Genomic DNA, 25,853 nt, shown 5'->3' on the forward strand with positions numbered 1-25,853 from the left:
AGTCACATTCGCTATTTTCCATTCTGATAGGACCTTTCCAGAATTTAGGGAATTTTGGAACATTGAAACCAATGCATCTACTATTTCAGCAACCACTTCACCAAGACCTGGGGACTTGTCAGCTTTTAGCTTTAATAATTTTCTCAATACCCTTTTCCTGGTGACTGTAATCATTTTAAGTTCCTCTCTCCCTTTCACCTCCTTATTTCTGGGATGTTATTTGAGTCCTCTACAACGAAGATAATGCAAATCTACTTCATGTATAAATAACTCTATGGAAAGAAAACTCTAATTTGTGATCTTACTTGAGACGAGTTGGTCTGTATTTTACGGTCAGGTGTGATGCAATTGTTCTCCCTGTTGATCTCAAAGAAACCGCTCACAAAGACATAACGATCTCTGTGGCTTGTATTTTCCCTTTCCCAACGTTAGTTTCAATCTGGCACCAAGTCAAGGGGACCGCTGGACATCTAGCAATGTCAAGGATGGTGAGCTGCCAATCGTATTAAAGTATTCTCACAGATAGCAAATCGGGAAGTTAAATGCATTGATTTTTTTTTACTTTTAATTACTTTATTTTACAAAGAGTGAAATAAATAATTGGGACGTAGATATGGGATTAAGCTAAAAGCTGAGGTGTCATAAGCTTTATAAAAAGCTGTTTTATTTTTAATCATACTGAAAAAATTTGGCATTCAATAAATATAAAATTAGCTTTTCAGGGCCACTGAAGGTTTTTAGCAGTAATTATGAACTCAGTACACTATTAAAAACTCTGTTACGCCTTATTCAACAAGGTGCAACTTTTTCATGTATTTCTACTGCAAGACGAAAGGAGTGAGAATAGATGTCCTTATCTGTTCCATGATTTCTAATTAATTGTAGTCTGGGGGAACTTCAACAATGCACCCGCTCAGGAATTGTCGGATCACTGACATCAACTTCTGGACTTCCACATTTAACTGCACATGTGTGGACTCTAGAATTTGCTGTCAGTTTCAGTAGAGTAATAATTACAAACACTGACAGTTTCGCCATAACTATCACTGCAGATCCCCGGCATTTAATTTAGAGCATGAGTTCGTTAATTCTATGTTAGCCTTGGTGGTAACTCTCTCAAGATAACAACCCCGCCTCCCTCTATTTAATCTAAATGAGGTAATTTAGTGCAAATCTGGGACAAATCTGCCCTAAGCGCGGTGGCGGGTGTGAGAAAACGTGTTTTACCGACCAGCTGCAATGGTGGGATTCCCCGCCATGTTGTCCCCTTTTCGTCTCATTAATTATGCAGCCACAGGAAAATTGCCATCTAACTGGTGGGCGGCTGACTGGTCCGCCATGCCATTACCTCGTCGCTTCCTCACGCAGGGCGCCACATTTATACTGCAGCCGCGTGCATAATTCTCAATGCTTGCAGCCCAGGCCTGCTCCAGTGAAGACGTGGCCCCAAAAGCCAAGGGGCGCGCAGCTCTCCGATTCAGTGGCACATTCCTGCGACGCCTTCTGGATGCCGTGGTGTCCTGGCACCATGTCCTCTACCCCCGTTCTGACTGGAGGAGGCCCACCAGTTTCACCACTTCCACTTGGGTGGCAGTGGCAGAGCTTGTCAGTGCCAACACTGCACACAAGAGGTTGGCTATCCAGTGCAGAAAGAGAATAAATGATCTCATCTGTGCCGCCAGGGTAAGCCAACCATCTCATTAATCTCAACTCACTCGCTCACAAGCCCATTATACCTTCACTGCCACCACTCACAACACACCCTCACTTCTCCATCTGGCTCCATCTCTTCTGCACACTGCCTCCTCAGCCCTCACTATCTTAAGGCCACTTGCACAGATGAACATGTGCCCCCACATGCCCTGGGATAGCCTCATTCCCCTGTACAGCCCTCATCCTACAGCCCCCTCCATTCCCCAAACAAGCCCGACTCCTGGGGCCGTTGAAAAGCCACCCCCTCCCCCATCTTACGGCTGCTCTGGTAGGTAGAGAGCTGCCTGTGAGCCCCCCCCCACCAAAAAGTGATGTGGTGCTGCCTGCGAAGCCTGGCGCTGATGACCATGTGTGCTGCCTAAAGCAAGGAAGTCCTGAGCAAAGTGCAGCTCGCCAGGTGCGTGTCACTTATGTACAGTTGTGAATCGGTAATCACGCTGACGTGCCTGGATGATCCAGAGTGGGAGGATGATTCCGGCGAGCAGGGCTAATGACGAGATGCTAAAGTATTGAAATTAAGTTGCCGATGTGTGGCGGCCGGGAATGCAGGTGGGGTGGACGATCTGGTTTCACGACGGTGTAAAACCGATTTTTGGCCTTCTTGCCATATTGCTCCCCCACCCTGCTCACCATGACACCTGCCGCCAATGGGAGCAGATGATTCAGCCCTTAGCTGGTTCTTGTTCTTTGTACATCATTGGCTGCAAAGCACTTTGGAGGCAGTCTGAGGTTCTGAAAGGTGCTACTGAAAGGCAATTTTTCTTTCTTTTTTCCTTTTGTCTCTCGCAATATTTGAAGAAATATCAACAGTTCAATTGTTTGCTCCAGTAACATCACTATTGTAGGACTGTGATTCACTCTACACATTGACTCAAAAATCAATTCTTCAATAGGTTTTGAGCTAATTAAGCATGAAATATGGGAGAGTTAAAAAATCATGGATTGATGTGGATATAGAAAAGAGCGTCACGATTATCACTGAAATGCAGCAAAATGTAAAACAAGTTCATGTTGATGTTATAAAGGACAAATTAATAAAAGTTAAAATAATGAATATATTTACAAGGCTATGGGGAAAGATTTGAAGAGTGGGATTAGTTTTGCAGAGCCATTATGGGCACAATGGCCTTCTGTGCTGTTATGATTCTATAATAAGAGGGAAATGACATTGAGGAGGTAAAGAGAAATAAATAATAGCCAGGCCAAGGATTTTGAATAAAATATATTTTAATAGTACTATACAAGTACTTTATTAATAAAGCTACACCTAAGCAGCAATCTTGCAGAATTATTTGTTGGTTGTCAGGGTTATATATGTCCCCTCTTTTTTCTCCTGATCATTTGTATACACAACGCCTTTGAATCTGTTTTGTGGCCATGCATGTGCGATATCTTAAAAGGGACATCCTGCGCATTATCATCGAAGTTGGTGTATGCAACCATGTGTATGGTTTACAGGAATGTTGGTTAGAAGAGTAGATCTTCCCTCCTAGTGGTTTAAAGCAGCCAATTGGTTGAAACCTCAATTTCTTCCCTCTCTCTTCCCACTTCTCCCCTCCCCTCCCTCCCTGTTGCTCTCTTCCCTCTCCCTCACCCTGCCATTCCTACACCTCACCCAATTCCCATTCCCCCTGTATTCTCCCCCCCACAATCCTATCTCCCCTCCAATCTCCTGCCCACCTCCCCACTCTCCCCTACCTCACCATTCTCCCCTCCTCATCCCTATCTCCCACTTTCTAGCCCCTGCCTCATCTCCTGTCCCTCTCTCCTCACTCACCTCTGCCCCCTCTCCCTCCACAATATCTCCATCCGCTGCAAGAAACTTATTCATAACTTGTTAAGGATCCTGCAACGAAGTGGATAAGATTTGTTGCAGCAGCTGGGGCTGTAAGGGTTAAGTAACTATGATATGCCTTCACTGCCTGCAGCTCTCAACATTTTAAGGATCTGAATCGTGAAGCTTCTCACTTCTCTTTTTTCTGATCAATCAGCTTTAGTTCTGTAAGTTTGCCTGCATAACCTGTGGCATTGGAACTTTGACTTTTCCTGCTCATTTTGCTCCCAACTCCTTCCAATGCATCAATATTCATTTGGATGTTTGGGCACCTGAAACCACACAAATATCCCAAAGATAACCTTTACAAAAAAAGCTGTAGGAAGTTAGAATGACTCATTTGATTTGCAATAAAATCTCCTTGAGCTCCACCCTCAAACTTGATTAGTCTTGTTAGTAACTCATTGAAACTTCCTGTGATTGATCAGCAATCACACTCAATACCTTTCATTTTCTAGCACTGCTAATGGAAACCCTCTCAACAAGTGCACAAGTTCCATGTTTTCTGTTCCATTTTTCATTATAGTACACTATCAACATTAAAATCCACCTGTTATTCCTTAAACTACACAATTACTTAGTTCAGATCCCTATAAAATTCTAACAGCCTCTTTTATAGTCATCACCTGGCTATGCAACATTATGTTGTCAAAAATGTTAAGTACTTACCTCTAAACCATCTGCAAATAAAGTGAAAAGTAGTGCTCCTCGACAGGATTACATAGGATATATGACACAGAGACAGGCCTTTCAACCCAACTGGTCCATGTTGATGTTTATGCTCCATTTGAGCCTTCCCCATTTTTTCTCATCTCAGTTCATCAGCGTAACCAGCTATTCCCTTCTCCCTCATATGCTTGCATAGCTTCCCCTTAAATGCATCTTTCCTATCCACTTCAACCACTCCCTGTGGTATCGAGTTTCATATCCGCACCACTCCTAGCTGGATAAAGAAGTTTCTTCTGAATTCCTTACTGGGTTGCTTGATCACTACTTTATACTGATGGCCTCCAGTTATGCTTTTCCCCACATGAGGAAACATTCTCTGTATTCATTCTATCATAATTTAAAAACCTCTATTAAGTCACCTCTCAGCCTTCTCTTATCAACAGAGAAGAGGACCAGTCTGTCAATCCTTTCCTGATATGTATACCTGTTAGTCTCATCACCCTCTTCAGTGCCTCTATATCCTATTTATAAATCGGTGGCCAGAACTGGACTCTGTGTGGTCCAACCTAGGTTCAATACAGGATTAACATAACTTCCCTACTTTTCAATTCTATTGCCCTAGAAATAAAGCCTAGTGCTTGGTTGCTTTTCTATGGCCTTGCTAACCTGTGCCAAAACTTTTAGACCAGGATTTCCCGGTCGGCGAGCGGGGGTCAGGTGGTGGGGCCCGCTCGCCGACGCGTAAAATGATGCGGGGTGACATCGAGCAGAACTCCCGACATCACCGCGCCCCATTTCAATTTTCAGGTCGGTGGGGACTCAGCAGAATCAGCTGTGCGCCCGCCGACCTGGCATTGGCCAACTGAAGCCATTGACAAAGTAATTGGGGTAATTAATGGACCTGCCCATCCAACCTTAAGGTTGGTGGACAGGCCGAGAGCCCTGGCGGGAACTAGAAAAAGCATCAAACCTCGTCCATGGGCGGGATGAGGTTTCATGTAGGGTTCTAAAAATGTAATAAAAGTTTCTTTTAAAATGATGGACATGTCCCAACTCATGTGACAGTGTCGTATGAGGGGACATGTCAGGGGATTTTTCTTTTCAACTTTTAAGATATTTTATTGTGGAGCCGATCTCCCTGAAGCAGCACTTAGCCTCAGGTAGATGAGTGCATGCTTAGGCGTGAAAGAGCACACTCTTGGTTCAGGGAATCCCCCACCTGCGCCCCCCCCCCCCCTCCCCCCCAAACTGCACAGGGAGTGCATAGCACTTCCTGGAAGACGTCATGCTGGGGCGGGCTTTAATTGGCTCACCCACGTAAAATGGTGGCACCCCACCCACCCCGGTCGGGGGTGCCGATTGGAGCCGTGTCTCCACGCGCCTGCACCCAAAGGTCCCACTACCCCCCCCCCGCCCCCCCAACCAATGTGGGGAAAATTCTGCCTTAGTGATTGATGTATTTGTACTCTGAGATCCCTTTGTTCCTCTACTCAGCTAGACTTGCACCTTCCAAGTAACAAGTGATGTCCCTATTTTTCCTCCCAAAAAGGTACTACCTCAGATTTATCTGTGTTGAGCTTCATTTGTCAATTATTTGCCAATTCTGCAAATTTATTAATATCCTCCCACAATTTGTTTCAGCCCTTTCCAGTACTGACTATCCCCTTCAATTTAGTGTCAACCGCAAATTTTAAAATTGTGTTTTTGACTCTAAAGTCCAAATTGTTCATGTAAGTTGTGAGTACCAGTGATCCCAGCACTGTACCTTATAGAACACCACTTCCTGTCTTCTGTAACTCTGAATAACTACCGTTTAACTCACACTGTTTGCTTTCTGTCTTGAAGCCAGCTAGCCATCCATTCTGCCATTTGTCCCCTGATTTCACATTCTCAGATCTTATTCTTTCATCTAACATTACAAGTTGAGAGTGAGAGAGAAGCAGCGGGGCCATTTACAGTGAGAGACTGAGAGAGAAACATTGTGGTCATTTACAGCAAGTGGGAGAGGAGCCAGGCCATTTATAGAGAGAGAGAGAGAGCACGAAAAGAGTGTGAGACCATTAAAGAGCACGAGGAGGAAAAGACCACAGAGAGCAGCTGATTGGTGAATAGGATTGGTAATATTTCTAGTCTTTAAAGTAAAAGCGAGGTCTTTAGTTAGTGTTTATATCTCTAGTCTTTTGTTCTCTTTTTCTTAAAGATAGCTTAAGTATAATATCGATACTGGTGTGTATAAAAAAAATTACAATGAAGTGTAAAGAGTGGGGATACTAAAGTAATTAATTAATAAATTGAATAAAATATGTTAGCGATGGCAGGATGGGTAATGTGTTGCTGCTGCAGCATATTGGGAACCAAGGTGATCCAGAGTGCCAGAGTGAACACATCAGCACCAAGTGTTTGCAGCTCGAGGAACTTCGAATCTGAGTTGAGGACCTGGAGTCCGAGCTGCAGACATCACGCCACATCAGGGAGGAGGAAAGTTACCTGGACACTGGTCAAGGAGGCGGTCACACCCCTCAGATTAGGTTATCAAAATTTGGTCTGTGATCAGGGACAGCAGGGTTTGACTGCAGGGGAGGCAGGTATGAATTGCAGGTAGTGTTCGAACAGCCTCGGACCCTGCAACTGTCCGACAGTTACAAGGTTCTTTCAAGCTGTCTGGATGAGAGTGGGGACTGCAGGGAGGATGAACGAACTGACCGCGGTACCGGGTACTCAAGTGGGGGGAGGAAATGGGAGCGTAGTAGTTGCAGGGGACAGTATAATTATGGGGATAGATACTGTTCTCTGCAGCTGTGAGCATGAGTTCCGAAGGCTGTGTTGCCTGTCCGGTGCCCGGGTTAAGGACATCTCCTCAGGACTAGAGAGGAACTTGGAGTGGGAGGGGAAGGATCCAGTTGCCGTCATCCATGTTGGTACCAACGACATTGATAGGGCTAGAAAGGAGTTTCTGCTGCAAGAATTTGAACAGTTAGAAGCTAAATTAAAAAGCAGAACCTGAGCCATGGGCAAACTGGCACAGGGTATATACAGCCAAAGAGTTAAAGCATGGCTCAGAGTTTGGTGTGGGAGGAATGGGTTTCAGTTCATGGGGCACTGGCACCAGTACTGGGGTAGAAGGGAGCTCTTCTGATGGAATAGGCTTCACTTGAACCGTGCCGGGACCAGTGTCCTGGCAAATCGAATAACTAGGGCCATTGGGAGAGAGCTTTAACCTAAATAAAAAGGGGGGAGGGTTCTGGAAAGGGGATACGGAGGCTGAAAAGCAAAAGGATACGGCAGCCTTGCAGGGCGGCTCTTTAGGTAATGATACCCAGAGTGTGACAGGCTGTTCCTTCACTGTCGCTGGATCAAAGTCCTGGAACTCCCTTCCTAACAGCACTGTGGGTGCACCTACACCGCACGGACTGCAACGGTTCATGAAGGCAGCTCACTACTACCTTCTAAAGGGCAATTAGCGATGGACAATAAATGCTGGCCCAGCCAGTAAAGCCCACATCCCATGAATGAATAAAAAAAATTAAAAAAACAGCAAATAGGCTCAAAAGGGGAAAAAATGGTAAATGGTAAAAAGGCAAAATTAACTTACTTAAATGCACGCAGTATTCAGAACAAAATAAATGAATTAACTGCACAAATAGAGGTTAATGGATATGATCTTATAGCCATTATGGAGATGTGGTTACAAGGAGATCAAAGCTGGGACCTAAATATTCAGGGGTATGTGATTTTTCGAAAGGACAGGCTGGAAGGAAAGGGTGGTGGGGTAGCTTTGTTAGCACGAGATGGAATAAGTACGAAAGCAAGAAATGACCTTGAATCAGAAAATGTAGAATCCATGTGGGTGGAGATAAGAAATAACAAGGGGAAGATGACTCTGGCGGGAGTGGTCTATAGGCCCCCTGACAGTAGCTATAATGTTGGCCAGAGAATAAATGAGAAGATAATGAGGGCATATATAAAAGGCAGTACATTATTCATGAGTGACTTTAATCTTCATGTAAATAGGAAAACTTAAATTGGCTGAGATAAACATGAGTAAGAATTCATAGCGTGTATTTGGGACAATTTCCTAGAACACTTTGCTGTGAAACCAACCAGGGATAAGGCTATTTTGGATCTGGTAATGTGTAATAAGGCAGGTTTAATAAATGACCTTAGAGTAAAAGGATCCCCCAGGAAACAGTGACTATAATATGGCGGAGTTTAGCATTCAGTTTGAGAGTGAGAAACTTGGGTTGGAAACAACTGTGCTCAAGATAAATAAGGGAATGAGGGCATAGTTGGCTGGGGTGGATTGGAAAAGCAGTTTAATAGAATAAGCAGTTAATGGAAAATGGCAGAAGTTTAAGAAAATAGCTCATGACTCTCATCAAAGATATATCCCAGTGAGGAAAGAGGACTCAAAGAAGGGGATAAAACAATCATGGTTATCTAAGGAAGTTAAGGACAGTACCAAATTGAAAGAAAACATACAATGTGGCAAAGATTAGTGGTAAGCTAGAGGATTGGGAAAGTTTTAAAAACCAACAAAAGATGACCAAAAAAAAGGAAATACACTTTGAGGGTAAACTAGCAAGTAATATAAAAACAGACAGTAAGAGCTTCTTTAAATATGTAAAAAGGAAGAGAGAGGCCAAAGTGAACATAGACACCTTGGAGAATGAGGTTGTGGAAATAATAATGGGGAACCAGGAAATGGCAGGAGAGTTAAATAAATACTTTGCTTCAGTCTTCACAGTAGCAGATAGTAATAGCATACCAAAAATACTAAATAATCAAGGGGCAAAGGGTGGGGGGGGGTGGTGGGTAAGGAAATAAATACAATAACAATCATTAGGGAAAAAGTACTAGGGAAACTAATGGGGCTAAAGGCTGATAAGTCCCCTGGACCTGATGGGTTGCATCCTAGAATATTAAAAGGAAATAGATGCACAGATAGTGGATATACTGGTAGTAATCTTCCAAGCATCCTTAGATTCTGGAAAAGTCCCAGAGGATTAGAGAATGGCCAATGTAACACCCTAATTCAAAAAGGGAGGGAGACAAATAACAGTTAGCTATAGGCCAGTTAGTTTAACATCTGTCATTGGGAAAATGTTGGATTCTGTTATAAAGCACATACTAGCAGAGCATTTAGAAATACATAATCTAATCAAGCAGAGTCAGCATGGCTTCATGAAGGGGAAATCATGCCTAACAAATTTATTAGAATTCTTTGAGGAGGTAACAAGTAGGATAGATAAAGGGGAACCAGTAGATGTAATATATTTGGATTTCCAAATGGCATTCAATAAGGTAGCACACATAAGGCTACTTAATAAGATAAGAGCTCAGAGTGTTGGGGGTAGTATATTAGCATGGACAGAGGACTGGCTAACTAATAGAGTTGGGATACGGGGGCCATTTTCAGGATGGCAATCAGTAACTAATGGAGTGCCAAAGGGATCACTGCTGGGGCCGCAATTATTTACAATATATATTAATGACTCGGATGAGGGAAGTGAATGTAATTTCACCAAGTTTACGGATGACACAAAAATAGGTGGGAAGGCAAGTGGTAAAGATGACACAAGGAATCTACAGAGGGATATAAACAGGTTAAGTGAGTGTGAAAAAACTTGGTGGATGGAATATAATGTGGGAAAATGTGAGGTTATGCACTTTAGCAGGAAGTATAGAGGAGCAGAATATTATTTAAATGGAGAAAGACTGTAGAAAGCTACAGCACAGAGGGATTTGGGAGACCTTGTGCACGAATCCCAAAAAGTTAACATACGCGTTCAACAGGTAATAGGAAAGGTAAATGGAATGTTGGACTTTATTTCAAAGGGAATGGAGTATAAAAATAGGGAAGTCTTGTGAAAACTACACAAGGCACTAGTTAGGCCATATCTAGAATACGACAAACAGTTTTGGTCCCCTTATCCAAGGAAAGACACATTGGCATTGGAGGAAGTCCAGAGAAGGTTCACCAGGTTGATCCCAGGTATGGAGGAATTTTCTTATGTGGAGAGGTTGAGTAGGTTGTGCCTGTGCTCATTGGAGTTTAGAAGAATGAAAGGCCGCCTTATTGAAACATATCAGGTTCTTTGGGGATTTGACAGGGTAGATGCTGAGAGGTTGTTTCCCCTTGTGGGAGATTACCTCAGAGTAAAGGGGGCACCCATCTAAAACAGAAATGAGGAGGAATTTCTTCTCTCAGAGGGTAGTCAATCGGTGGAACTCTTTACCGCAGAGGGCTGTAGAGGTTGCGTCATTAAGTATATTCAAGGCTGAGATAGACAGATTTTTGATCAGTAAGGGAATCAAGGGTTATGGGGAAAAGGCAGGGAAGTGGAGTTAAAGGTTATCAGATCAGCCATGATATCATTGGATGGCGGAGCAGAACTGATGGGCCGAGTGGTCTACTTCTGCTCCTATGGTTTATAGTCTTATAGAGTATCTTATTGAAGGCCTCTTGAAAATCCAAATAAATTACACCTGGTTACACTGACAGATTTTGACGAGAAAAGATGAGATGAGGCTCGAGTGGAGCACAAACACTGGCATAGACTGGTCGGGCCGAATGGCCTGTTTTGGTGCTGTATATCCTATGCATTCCGGTGAGATATATCTATCTAAAGGGCACTGCATCATCATTGTCTACGCTCTCTGTTACCTCTTAATAAAATTCAAGAAAGTTGGTCAAGTGAGATCTTCCCTTTTCAAATCCATGCTGACTATTTGTTCATGTCATTTCTAGATGTCCTTCTGTTCTCTCCTTTAGTAAGAATTCCATTATTTTTCCTACCTTAGATGTTAGGCTGTCTAGTTTATAATTCCTTGACATGTTCTGTCCCTTTCTTAAATATGTGAATTACATTAGCTGTCAGTTGTCTGGCACTACACCTTAATCTAACAAATTATTGAAAATTAATCATAATGCCTCAGCTATCTCACCCCCAATTTCTTTTAAAATACATTGATGCAATCCACCTGGACCAAGAGATTTATCCTCTTTGAATTTGGTTAGCCTGTTCAATACATTTTTTAAATTTTAAATGCACTATTGCTCATTTCATCATTCCATGTCATGCCTACCTGTTCAATCACCCTGGTAAATACTGAGGCAAAATAATTATTTAATATTTCTGTCATTTCTCTAAAGTTACCTGTGGTGTTATCCTGACTATTCCTTATGCCTATTCTATTCCAGTTTTTCTTTTTTTTAAAATGATGTACTGTAAAATATTTTACTGTTTTATGTACCTTGATAATTTACTTACATAGTTCCTCTTTGCTTTCCAAATTGTTTTTTTTTTATGTCTTTTCTAATCTCCTTGTATTGTCTCTAATTATGCAATCCTCTGCTGTCTATGTATTTCATGTTTGCCTCTTTCCCAACCTTGATTTTCCCTCCAAGTCTTTATTCATTCAGAGTCCCACTAATGTTTAGTTTGCTCTTTCCTTTTAGCAAAACACTATGTTCCTGCACTCTGCTGAACACTGTTTTAAATGTTTCCCAATGTTACTCTACATTGTTTTCCAATATAGTTGCCCATTTTATTGTCCCAAGGACTATTTTCATCCCCTCAAAATCAGCTCTTCTTCAATCTATTAATTTAGTTTTCATATTTATGTCTTTCTTTATCATCTTAAAGTGTAACATATTAAGGCAATTCTTGTCTAGATGTTACCTTACTTCAACTTCTCTTATCTGCTCTGATTCATTTCCCATCACTAGTTCCAATACTGAATATCACTTAAATAAAAGCAAAATACTGTGGATGCTGGAAATCTGAATTAGAAACAGAAAATGCTGGAAAAACTCAGCAGATCTGACAGCATCTGTGGAGAGAGAAACAGAATTAACATTTTGCGTTTATATGGACTCGGAATGTTAACTCTGTTTCTCTCTCCACAGATGCTGTCAGACCTGCTGAGTTTTTCCAACATTTCCTGTTTCTAATTCATATTAGTGAATATCGCTTTTTACTTGCTGGGTTAGAAAGGAATCCTGTACATGTTGTAGGAAGACCATTCCCCTTTACCTTCCTTCTCTTTCCAATTAATATTAGGGGAGTTGAAATCTCCCATGGTTATTATTCTTTTTTTTTTAAACTCAGTTCTCTAATTTGTCTGCATATTTCTTCCTCCAGTTCTTTTTCACTTACAAATTTAGGTGGTCTGTAGATGACATCTATTAGTCAAATGGATCCTTTATCATCTTTTATCTCTATCTATATGGATTTTATTATTGTCTTACTGATAGCTGCATCCCTTTCTCCTATTTCCATTGTGTTATCCTGAATAAGTACAGCTACTCCACCTCCCCATTTTCCTTCTCTATCTTTGAATGTGTTATGCAATGTTTAATTTCCAGTCCTGATCTTTCTGCAGCCATGTCTCAGTAATTGCTGTTATGTCTAGTTTCCCCCAATGCATTACTGCCTCCAGCTTCCTTATTTATTATAGACACTGCGTGCATTGCTGTGCTGACATTTTATCTAATTTTTAAGAGTATCCTCTCACTTTATGCTTAACCATCTTTTAGAATTTTATTCTATAACTCTATGTAATCCCTTGCCATCAATGTCCTCCATTACTTTACCCTTTCCTTTGTTCTCCTGCTCTGTTCTGTTTACAGGCTGCTTATATTCCTTGTAGATCTCCCTGCAACCCCACACCCCTCCATCTTAACTAGTTTAGCCTTTGCCAACTCCTATTTATCCTTTCTGCTAGGACACAGGTCCCATCCTGGTTCAGATGGAGATCACCTCATCCTCCCTGTCCCAGAACTGGTAGCAGTATCACATGAAAAGGAACTCCTCTTGCCCACACCAGACTTTCAGCCATGTATTAATTCTCCTAATCTGTCTGCTCTTCTGTCAATTTGCACGTGGCTCAGGCAATAAACCACAGGTTATTATTTTTTTTATTTGTTCATGGGATATGGGTGTTGTTGGCCATTTATTACCCATCCATTTAAGAGTCACATGTACGTCAGATCTGGTAAGGACAGCAGATTTCCTTTCCTGACATTAGTGAACCGGAGTGGGTTTTTACAACAATCGACAATGGTTTGTGGCCATCATTAGACTATTAATTCCAAATTTTTATTGGATTCAGATTCCACCATCTGCCGTGGTGGGATTTGAACCCAGGTCCTCAGAGCATCACCCTGGGTCCCTGGATTACTAGTTCAGCGATAATACCACTATGCCATCACCTTCCCCTCCTTTTTAATTTTGAGCCTAATTTCTGACACTTTTTCAGCAGGACTGCCTCCCTGTTCCTACCTATGTTGTTTGTTCAAATATGGACCACAACAACTGGATTGGATTTACCCGCTCCCTATCCAAATTTCTCCCCAGTCATCATGAGATATCCCTTGGCACTGGGTCATCAACAGACCCTTCAGGATTCTTGTTCTCAGCTGCATAGGATGCTATCTATATTTATCCCTAATTGTAGAGTCCCCTATTATTACCACATTTCTATTCTGCTGTTTTCCCTCAGACAGCCTTTTGAGCCATGGTGACTTCATCTGCATTGTGGTTGTCCTCCCTTCAGTCTTCCTCCTTGTCCTCACAAGGATCAAGTATATTGTACCTTTGGACAGGACCAGTGTCTGTGGGACTTTCTTCTTAATCTCTCCTAAATCCCCACTACCCGACTCACTGTCAGTCACACCCTTTCTCTCCTAAACCTGTGATTTCCAGTGGGGTGTAATTATATTTGGGATAAAACTGTTTAGGAACTTATCCTCCTCCCTTGAGTGTCAGGGTCTCTCCAAATCTCACATCAGCTCAATGACTCCGAGCCAGAAAGATTCGACATGGAGACATTTCCCACAGTTGTGTTTGCTTGGAATAGTCTTGCTATCCACAAACTCCCATATTCTGCAAACCAGACACATCTCAGTCGGTATTAGCTTACACCCAACTCAGTCGGTATCAGCTTACACCCAACCCTAAACCATGCATCTTCTAGCCCTTATAGCCAATTTCCAAATCAGCTGGTAAATCTACCATTATTTCCATGAACCCTAGACTCCCCAATAATCTGTACTGGAAGAACATTACCTTTTGAACATTCAAAATATATCACTGGCTCGCCCTCAATCCACTCATTTAGTTCCCAACTGAGAAACATCTAGTGGTTTTCTGAGGCATTATCAGTAGCTTCTAAAGTGCCATAATGTTGGTTACAGTGCATAATGTTGATTTCTCTTCACAGATGTTGACTGACCTGCAATGGATACCTAACAATTTCTTATTTTCAGAGTTCACAGCTTTTTTATTATTTTAATTTGTTCTTAAATTGTTGCTGAGTACTGCTTGTCTGCCCCCTGTACTCCATAGATAGGAATTCATCATCACCTTATAATCCCCTCATGCATTTTCCTGTACAACCAGTAGATTGACTGGTCTATCATTTTCACATTAACAGCTCATTGAATATTGCATTTACTATTCTGTAGATTTTGTCCATCTTCATTGGCTTAAGCTGAATTTACAAAATTACAGATTGGTCTGTTTTGATTTTTGATTTTTCCTTTTTAGTGGGTTACTGCCCTGTGAGAAAACCAACCACAAAACACCTTCAAGATTTGGGCTGTGACTTTTTTTGTAGGCGTTATTGTTCTGTTATAAAATTAGAGATACGGGGCAGTAAAGCTGAGAATGAAAGCAGAAAGCACAACATTCTGTCCCTTTATGTCTTGGTTATGTCCATAAGCTTCTTTAAAAAAAGCAATGAAAACCAAGAACAAACTTTACAGGAAAAAAGCACCATCCATTTTTGACAAGTTCACTGCTTTGATTAGAGACAATATATAAGACAATACAGGACAAACTTTTACTTTTGGCTAGGTGGGAATAATGATTTGTATTGTAAAGAGAGAGAAAGAGAGAGTTTAATGATAAATCACTTACATTGCTTCCTTTGTCATAATGCAGTATTTGGCTGTCTCCCAGACATTATTAAAGCGAGAGTTTACTGTATTATAAATAATAAAAGATACTTGGGAGTGAGTCAAAGGAGCTGTCCTGTAAAGATTGAGCTGTTACCAATGGAATTTCTACATTATCAATTCATCTGTTAACATTGCTTCCTTTTTTTTTATAATGTAAGCTCAACTTAAGAAGGAAGATCACAAAAGGTAATGGAGTGCTAGCTATTCCAAACCAGTGCCAATGTCTCAGAAGTAAGCCAGCTGTATTATTTCCTTCACAGTATTACCCTATTCATTTGGCACCAGACCATAAGTGGAATACATTTAGTAGATTCACTAGCACATCTGGCATTGCACCTGGGTGACCACAGAGGCTGGTAGCACCAGCTTATTTCAGTAGCCTGTATATGTTATAATAAATATTTTTGTGAGCTACAAGACCATCAAATGGAAGTCCTGTAGGTAAGGATCAATTCCTGTTCTTTAGCAAACAAAGGCTGTTTGATCTATAGATGTGCTGGCCTGTTCTTTAACTCTTTGCAGACCAAATTGGCATTCTACAACAAAATGACATGTCAGACATTTTCAATACTCTAATTATATTGAGAAAAACTACAGGTAGGTTTATTACAAGATTATTCCTCAGATTTGGTGGGTTTTGCCCATTCTGCTGTAACATACATCAATAAAAGCCATAGGATATCATCAGTGTTATGTGGGACAAAACAACATGCAGCTGATTTGGGAAGTTGGAACAATGTGAATTCATTGTTGTAATTCAATCTCCCTGTTCAGCAGCATTTATATATTAACTGTCTTTAGATCATCTGAACTCCTCAATTAAGTAATAGCCTTGTAGCTCCCTCCCTAATTGTTCGCTATTTCTTACAACTTTTCCCGGCAGATGCGCGCCAGCTGAGAATTCGTCGAAATAATTCATCGCAGAAAGAAAAGTCAGAGCTAAAGTGAGACACGTTGAACAGGCCAGCAAATATCACTAAGGCAGTACATCACCTGAAGATTGATGAAGGAGAAAAGTTTTCCAAGAGTTTTGATTTCCAAAACGTCACTAGCAGGACAGACTATCAGCTAGTTGTGATACTATCAGTGTTGCAGTGCCATACTCTTCTCACACCAGTTGGCAGAGAGTTGCGACAGTAATGCAACGCAAAACCTTGGCAGATCAGCAACAAATCCACCGATAATACACCCCTACTAATGACACGTAGGCAAATACTTTAACAGTTTTCAAAGTGCTAACCCCAATTCAGCAAGAAACAACAGCCATGTACTGTACTGACTAACCGCTGTGTTCAAAGAACACTCAGGAATCAGCAGCTGCACAGGAGAGAATAAATTGTTTGATTGGTCAACAGAAGAAACATAAATGTTTTATTTTTCTACAGATCAAACCCTGCCCACCAGAGCAGAGAAAGATCAGCTCCTCCATACACCTCTACACAGTATTGGATTCACAAGGACAAAATAGTGATGGGCCATCACAGATCAAATGCAAAGCACCAGGGTAGGATACAGCAAAGCAAATGTCAACTCAAACCTTTTTGTCTTAACAGTACTTCTACACTGAACCTCTGAAATGCAGGCATCCAGATGAGAGGCACTTACCTTAATTAAAACTCTCTGTCGATAGAGCTATACACTCGAATACAATCAGCAGTGTTAATATCAGTCGAATCCCTCAATATCGGGTCTGGTTTTCACATAAACTTCACTGTGTTTAAAGTAGAAAAACAGAAGCAAATTCCTTTTGAGATCTCGGGGCGGATTGCATGCACCATGTTTCATTCAGATGTTTTCATGTACGTTTAGCACTCAGAAACCGATGACTGTTCCGATGCGTTCCTGTCTGTTCCCGTGAGCTGTGGGATGTTCATTGACCTGATTAATGAATTAAAAAACAACGTCCCTAGTGCAGAGAGCTTTTTGGTCATTGTGGATATTTCTGTGGAAAGGCTGGTCATTTGGGAATGCTGTCTGTTCCAGGCTGAAGGCTTTGCAAATGTCGCAGCGGGTGTGCAGAGAAGATGTTTAGTTAAAGTGAGCACTAATCATAAAGGATTTGTCTTAATACATTGCACGCTCCTGATACACTGTGATATAACCAGAAATATTTTGGAGCCACTGGCTGTGATTATGTCTGTGTTCAATAATAACTTACATCTCTCTTGGTTCTGAGATACACCGAAGAATTTATGTATTAATAAAGCCTTCAGTGCTGCTGCAAACAGACTTATTGCCTGCAATTCGTGGTCTTAAAAATATATTGGAGGACGGGAGAATAGAAAAATAGTGAAAGAGCAAAAGCGAATTAACAAAATGTTACTGCCTTACAGCTGTCATAATAACTGAACAGACAAATATAAAAAGTATATATATATACTTACAGACCGAAAAAGCGCAGAAGATCCATTTTTCTGAACACTGATGTTATACTATGCACACATTTCTTCAATGAGGATATTTAAAAGATCAATCAAGCTCAAATTTATTTGACAAAATCTGCTGCTACCTCCGCAATTGCCATTTGAGAGAGTTTACCAGCATTTTCTTATTTTGCTCTAACACATTCTGGACACACAGTTTTCCAGGAGTCAATTTAGATAACATGCTGGAATGACATCACAGGCAACTTTCGCACCCTCTTGTGAACATCACACTTCACCACCACCAGCTGCCAGTTTATCAAGAACCACAGCAGCTAAATCTATACGAAAATATACTTTTTGCTTCTGTCAATCCTCCTTTTATCAGCAGTGGTTCAGTGAAGAGAAAGTTACTTCAGCTATTACTGTGTTGCAGAGAAGCAACTGACAACAAGAGACCTATCTGCAGCTTCCCGGCGCAGAAAAACATCCTCTCTGTATCATTAGGGTTATTATTGGATAGCAGGGAATGTTTTAAAATGCAAATCTAATCTTGATTTTACATAATGGGTTTAAATTATTTGGCCTCAGCCTGGGAGCCACGATATTATCAGAGCCCCCTCGATTAGATTACAAACGCAGAGTTGCCCCCTTCTGTCTATTAACTATGATGAATCATAGAATCCTACAGCACAGAAGCAGGCCATTTGGCCCATCATTCCTCTGCCAGTCCTTTGAAAAAGCTATCCATGAGTCATATCACTTGTAAATGGTTGAATTTCCCACACCCTGAGTTGCTACAGAGTATCTTCTGCATTTATATGATATAATATTTTGAACTGTAATTAAGCTACGATTATTTTTTTAATAAATGTCACGCCGTTTTTGTTGAAAAATAAATGAAAGTGAAATTAGCATGTGCAGGCAGTCCAAATCACTGTGCCATATTATTTTTGCAATGAAGAATAACTAGTTTTGATGTTATTCTTTTGTTTCCACAATTGACAAAAGTGAACTGTTGGTAGTTTTAGCAGGTGTGAGATTATGGGCAGGATCTCTAGGTTGGGGAGTCGGGGGTGGGGGGTGGTCGGGGCTCGCTCGCCGACGCATAAAGTGCCACGGGATGATGTCGGGCGGAACTCCCAATGTCACCCCGCGGCATCTCCATTTTCAGGTTGACAGGGGCGCAGCCAAATCAGCCGTGTGCCCGCCGACCTGCCAGTGGCCTATTGAGGCTATTTAAAAAGTCATTAACCTAATTAATGGACCTGCCCGTCCAACCTTAAAGTTGGTGAGCAGGCCAGGAGCCCTGGTGGGCTTCAGAAAAAGCGTAAGACCTCATCCACGGGATGAGGACTCATGAGGGTTTTCAAATATTTCCTAAAGGTTTTGAGTTAAAGTGATGGGCATATCCTAACTCATGTGACAGTGTCACATGAGGAGACATGTCAGGGAATTTTATTTTTAACATTTAAGTTAAAAGCTTTAATTCTGAGCTGATCTCCCTGAGGCAGCACTTAGCCTCAGGGAGATCAGTGCAATCATTCACGTGCATGTGCAGAAGAGCGCAGCGGCTGAGGGAATTCCACCCACCCCCCCCCCCCCCCCCCCCCCCCTCCCACACCCACACAGGGAATGCATACCACTTCCTGGCAGATGTAACGTTGGGCGGGCCTTAATTGGCCTGGCCACAAAAAATGGCGGCATGCCCATGCCCACCCACACTTGCTCCTGCACTCCTCCTCCTCCTCCTCCTCCTCCTCCTTCCCCCCCCCCCCCCCCCCCCCCCACCACCACCACCACCACCACCACCACCACCACCACCACCACAGGACAGGGGGAAAATTCTTCCCTGTGAGTTTGAATGACATTGCTTTGTCCAACATTTTAAGACCAGCATTAACCTGTTTATTTTAAATGAGTTAATGCCTCCAATAGGAGAAAGAGGAAAATCACATGAAGCCATTAAAGATTCGACTGTTCATATTGACAACAATACTGTCCAGAAAAATGATTTCAAGGAAAATATTTACATGGGATTCAGTTACATCCCAGCTTATGTCTGTTATTTTCCTTGACTTAATTTTAAAGGCAAATGACTTGTGTAAAAAGAATTACATCTTTCATTTTCAGATTTCTAACCGCAGATTTAACTTTTATGATGCTGATAATTAAGTTAACATCTATTGTTGTTTCAGTTATAGAAATATATCAATGTTAAAATATGGAGCTAGCCACTTGACCCAACTAGTCAGTCACTATTTACCATCCATACAAGAAATTGTTTCTACGTTTACCAACCCTGTATTTTGTATTTTGAGACTGATAAACCATTGAAACTCAGCACTCGTAAATGCCGTGCTGTTATCAGATATGGCCACTTCTGATAGTCCATTGATGGTGAAACTTTGACGTAGCTTGTCAATTGTGGAAGAAGATGTCGGTGACTTCATCTCATATATGCCCATCCATTTTGAGTGAGCATCTACAATAAGGAGAAACATTTCTCCCATAAAAAATCCCACATAGTCAATATGTAATCACACTCATGGCCTTTCTGGCCACTCCCAAGGGTATAACTGAACTGTTGGAGATAACTTTTGCACTTGCTGATACTGCATATAACTTCTCACTAAGCTTTGGATTTCTCCATCCATTCCAGGCCACCATAGGTAGCTGTGTGCTATGGTTATCATTCAGGAAGTGCCTGGATGTGCACTCTGTAGTTCAGTTAACAATGGCTTTAGACCTTTTGGAGGAACAATAACTTGAGCTCCCCACAATAAGATACCATTCTGGCTGGTTATCTTATATCTTCTGTGAAAGTACAGTTTCATTTCATCAGTTTCTTGTTCTCGTGACCACTGTGGAGAACTTGTTCTCATACTTTGGTTAAGACTGGCCCTCAACTTGTCCAGTCTCTGAGCTATCTAGCACATACCAGTGATGAATCTAAGAAGTTCAATAATAAAATGAATTCTTAAGAAATTGGGACATCCTCATCATTTTCTTTCAAAGGCAAACGACTAAGTGCATCATATGCTGCCAGGATCAATGCCCATCCATGTATTCTTGCTGAGACTATGGGTGGTATAGCCTTGTCCTTGCTGAACAATCCGAGCAAAGGCTTGTGGTCCGAAATGAAAGTAAAGCAATGGCCGTGTACACACTGGTGAAATTTCTTGACACCAAAGAGGATTGACAAGCCTTATTTTTCTATCTGTGAGTATCCCTTTTCCACTGTGTTGAGCATTCTTGATACATATCCAATAGGCCGTTCTGAGCCATTGTCCATTCAATAGGAGAGCACTGCTCCCACTCCATAGGGAGATGCGTCACCTGTCAAAATTAACTATTTTCTTTGGTCAAACTGTACTAATAGAGTGGGTGAGTGCAATAGCTGTTTCACTTTTGTGAAGCTTCTTTCTGTGCTGTTTGCCAAGACCAATGTTGGTTTTTCTTGAGTAGGTAATACAGGGGTGTCAGTTCTGCTGACAAATTAGTCAAGAATCAGCCATAGTAATTGGTCATCCCCAAGAATGGTTTGAGCTCGGAGGTATTCTTTGATGCTAGTGCCTCTCTAATCGCTCTCGCTTTTTCCTCTGCTGGGTGGAAGCCCTATGCATCTGCCCTGTGACCCAAATAGACTACCTCTTTCACTTGAAATGTGCACTTTTCTTTTCTTAAACACACTCCCACCTGTGAGAAACATTCAAAATTTCTTCCAAGTTTTCCAAATGCTCCTTTTCAGTGAGTCCTGTCACCAGAACGTCATCTAAATAAACTACAATGTGAGGCAATCCCTGTAGTAAACTTTCCATTGTCCTCTGGAATATGGCACCAGCTGAGGACACACCAAAAGGTAAATGGGTATATTTATACAACCCTTTGTGTGTATTAATTGTGAAAACTTCTGGATGGCCTTCGCTAACTCCAACTGTTGATAAGCATGACTCATGTCAAGCTTCGTGTAGGCAGTTTCACCTACCAGCTTAGAATACAAGTCTTCAATTTTTGGGATAGGGTGTCTGTCCAACTTAGCCACTTTATTAACAATTAATTTGTAGTCTCCACAAATTCGGATGCTTTGGTCGGGTCTAACTACGGGGACTATTGATGCTGCCCTTTCTGAGAACTGCACAGGTTGTATAACATCCAGTTTCTATAATCTGTCCAATTCAGTGTCTACCTTTTCCTGCATTGTATTAGGTACTGGTCTTGCCTTCATAAATCGGGAGTAGTGTCTGGATCCACATGAATTTTAGTTTGTAGCCCCTGGATCTTCTTGAGTTCACTTTGAAAAACTGAGGCATATTTTTGTAGCAGCTCAGGTAGCCAGTGGCTCTCAGATGGAAGATCTCAGCCCAATCCAATTTAATTTCTTTCAGCCAGATTCGTCCAAGGAGGCTTGGCCCCTGACCTGCTACCAAGGGTAATTTTACTTATTGATTTTTGTACTGTACAGTAACCCTGCTCAAACCTTTGATTTTGATGTCTTCTCCCATGTAAGTTTTCAATTTGGCATCTGTTTCTTTCAAATTTAATTTTTATTTTCCGTGATTCAGGCATATGAAGGTATGCTCACCTATCACCATGGTGGAAGCTCTTGTCTCCACCTATATTCTCACAGGCCTCTCATTCACCCTCACTGTTACGTCGATTGGTTCTGTTCTTCCTACGTTTAAATGATACAGCAAATAAATATCTGAATATGTTACTTCAGGCTCTTCTACGTTATGGATCTCATGGGGGTTTTTTCTTTTGATTGAAAGCCTGCCTGATTCTATCCTTGCAATATCGCATCAGGTGTCTGTTTCGATGACAGTAAAACCATTCAATTTTTTTTTTAACTTTCACTCATTACAAGGTTGTCTGCTTCCACCTCTGTGATCATTATTCTGTGTTTTCGCTGCTAAGTCATTTCCTTTTATTTGTCTGTAAACGGTGGCTGCTTCCTGCTTCTCATCAGAGCTGTGCATTTTTGCACATTTTTTGGGCTGGACCTCCCCACCCAGCATGGAGGACGATGCCATTTTGCGCTTCCTGTATGGCTTTTGAGTTCCTCACTGCGCTTTCCATGGCCAGTGCTATTTCTAGTGCCTTCCGGAAATCCAAATTTGTTTCGGAAAGTAACCTCTTCTGAATAGTACATTCATTTATACCGCACACCAAGCAACATCTAAGCATATTGTTTATAGATGTACCAAATTCGCAATATTCTGTTAACTGTTTCAGACTCACCACATAACAAGCAACTGTCTCTCCTGGGGCTCCAAACCTTGAGTTAAATTTGAAACGTTGCATCATTATTGAGGGCTGGGGCTGGGCTCTTCATCACATTCACTAAGTCATCAAAACTTCTCAAATCTGGGGCACTGTGTGCCATCAAATTTTGAATCACTCCATGGCTCTTATTCCCACATGTGCATAAGAGGATTGCTCGCCTCTTCCCCTCCCCGCAATGTCGTTAGCTTGGAAAAAGAATGCGAGGTGTTTAACAAAATGAGACTAATTGTTCACGGTTGGGTCAAAAGGACCAATTCTTCCAAATTGCAGCATTCTTCGAGGGGCTACTTCGACGGTTAGGATGGAAATTCTACTGACAATTACTGTGCGAGGTACGGCCTGATTTTGGTTTACTCGATTTACTTCCTCACTTTCTCTTGCTTTTTTCTTGTCCTTCTTTGCTTTTTCCTCTTCGCCAATTTGTTGGGCCCTGGTCACTAGTTTAGTTGAAATAATGGACCTGGGTTGCATTGTTGTTTCGGGATGGGCGCATTGATATAATAGACAGAGTAGATCAGCAGGCAGTTCTTGTGTAGAACACATTCTATTTACTTACAAGGGAACTCAGCAGTTACACTTGTGTGCTTACAACTCAAACCCTGTCTCTACATTACATACTCTAACTCTAGACTACTCACTACTGACTACTAAGGTAACCCATGCTTTTCTGCTATTGGATACTAGGATCATGTGATCTTCCATTATAACATTCTTTTTAAATGTATATTACACATCAGATTACCACAGTGGCTTTGGGAAGAGAATTCCGGAATGCAAGATGTTGATAGTGGAGTTGAGGATGAGAACATTGCCATCAGTGAAGTGGTCTTGGGAGCCAGAGAAATTAGAGGAAGTTGTGTAATGAGCGAGTGGGGCATTGAATGAGCTAGGATGTGGCTAATGAAGATGAAACTTGTGCTTTGAATGTATGTCGTATCACATATGTTTGTATTAATCACATAATTAATGTGATTAACGATGAGCTTTGGGACAAGGAAGGCAATAGAGGTGTGAAGATATAGATAAGGATTTCAACAGTGATAGTACTGAGATAAGGATACCAGCAATCTGAGTGTTGGGTTGGATGTGAGTTTTGGGGCTGAGTTGATTGAATGTTTGGCCAGAACACCAAAGCTGTGCACAGTTGAGTTCCACCATAAGGGGATGGAACAAATGATGAGGTGCATATATTTTTTGCTGAGAACTCACATGACTACCTTCAACACCTCTGTGTCCTTTTGTCTATGACATTTTTTGGCAATCTCCACCAATCACTGGCCCTCTATCCAGATCTAACTGTCCCACCCCGCGCCCCACCCCCAATAAACCAGCTTATATTTCACCTCTTTTCTAATTTTCCTTAGTTCTGTTGAAGAGTCATACGGACTCAAAACATTAACTGTGTTCCTCTCCGCAGATGCCGTCAGACCTGCTGAATTTTTCCAGGTATTTTTATTTTTGTTTTGGATTTCTGCAGTTTTTTGCTTTTAACTCACCATGAGGGTTCTGGTATTGCAATGAATAACTGGAGGAAGTTCTGGTTCATCCACTTGATGCCAGAAAGGTAAATAGACTGCGCAGCGACTATAATGGAACTGAGCGGTGTTTTTTAAATACGTTCAGAAGCACATCTCATATAGAATGTAGGTCAAGGGTAGGAGGGAGCAATGTAAATCATCTTGATACATGCCAAGGGTGACCATGTGGTTATTAGAAGTTAAGCCATTGCAGGAAATCTGCACAGGAATTTAGACAGGAAGGGAACTTTTAAAAGGGCATTGCCATGGAGACAGACCTCAAAGCAGAGGAAATGGAGGAAAGTAGATTTTCAAAATGCCATAGACGGGCTGAAGTGGATAAGCATGGGTAACATACTGTATAGAAATACACAAAATGTCATTGGTAACTTTGACCAATGGAGCAGGATCTTCAGGAAATGAAGAGCGACAATTGAAACTTTCTTTTCCTAAAATTCCAGTGATGCTTCTAAACTTAAGTACTATGCAATCAGATAATAAAATAAAAATCAGCAGGAAATAACCAACTGTATAGAAGACTCTAATCGCTCCACATGTTAAAGCAGCATTTTAATGATTTCATTACATGGAGAATCAGCTTTGATTCTCAGATTGATGCCCAAAATCTGTTCATGACTGACTGGGCCACTCTTTCTTTGCAGAATAGTCAATTCAAAGAATGGACCATGCCTTAATAACACTCCCACGGAAGGGTTACAGACTAAAATCCCAAACAATCTGATGCAGCTAGAAAATAACACAACAAATCCTACTCCTAAGGAAAGTAAACCTGGGCCCAGAATTCCCTCAGAGTGCAATCACTTCACTGTCATAGCTCAGTGTCTTTAGCTCAATCTTTAATCAGACACAATTTATTTCTTAGTTCTTACTTTTTGATATGTGTTTGTTTTTAAAGTTGAAATAACCTAATCTGAAAATTCTCATACTCTCACTCCAAATACTGGAATTTGAGAGGTGCTGTCAGCAGAACAGTTACCACAATATCGGGGTGCATTAAACAATTGTGGCTGACAATGACAAATCTTAAAGCTATATTTATTGATAGTAAGCAAAGCCAACCAATATTATGCTCTGTCAATTTATTATTACAATATTAATGTCCCTGTCTGATGATTTTAAATCATTTCTGGCACCATGGTTATCAAGACTCATTGTCATGCTTACTTCCTCAGTTGAAACCAGCGCTGATAATGACATACAAGCTGTGTGGGTAACAAGTAGTTGACAATGTCAAGTTTTTTTTAAGTACTTACTTGTAAACATTTGGACATGAAGCATCTATCTCTGATCAAAAAATATATTTTCTATACAAATAAGCCATACAAACCTGTTCCATAAATAAAATACTGGGTTAACTCACTTGAGAGGAGCAGAATACAGGAACCTACTGCAACTTGTGATGCTGGAAAACATGCAAGTCACTGAGCAGGTTATGTTTTCCTGATATCACTCTGTGGACCACTTTCCTGTCTCCCTCCAATCCCTTG

The 25,853-nt window shown here is 41.4% G+C and overlaps 1 protein-coding gene across 2 annotated transcripts in view; it reads right to left on the bottom strand.

Moving 5' to 3' along the window:
- The window catches only part of LOC121276336 (cadherin-12-like), a 247,802-nt gene extending 229,948 nt beyond the window's left edge, over positions 1-17,854 (bottom strand). For both annotated transcript variants that reach the window (XM_041184619.1, XM_041184617.1), the window contains exons 1-2: positions 17,564-17,854; positions 16,785-17,038 (exon numbers count right to left, since the gene is read on the bottom strand). The gene's annotated coding sequence lies outside the window, so the exon portion shown is untranslated. The remainder of the gene's footprint in view (positions 1-16,784; positions 17,039-17,563) is intronic.
- Positions 17,855-25,853: the final 7,999 nt, after the last annotated feature.

This window comes from Carcharodon carcharias, chromosome 3 (genome assembly GCF_017639515.1).
Source record: "Carcharodon carcharias isolate sCarCar2 chromosome 3, sCarCar2.pri, whole genome shotgun sequence".
NCBI lineage: Eukaryota > Metazoa > Chordata > Chondrichthyes > Lamniformes > Lamnidae > Carcharodon > Carcharodon carcharias.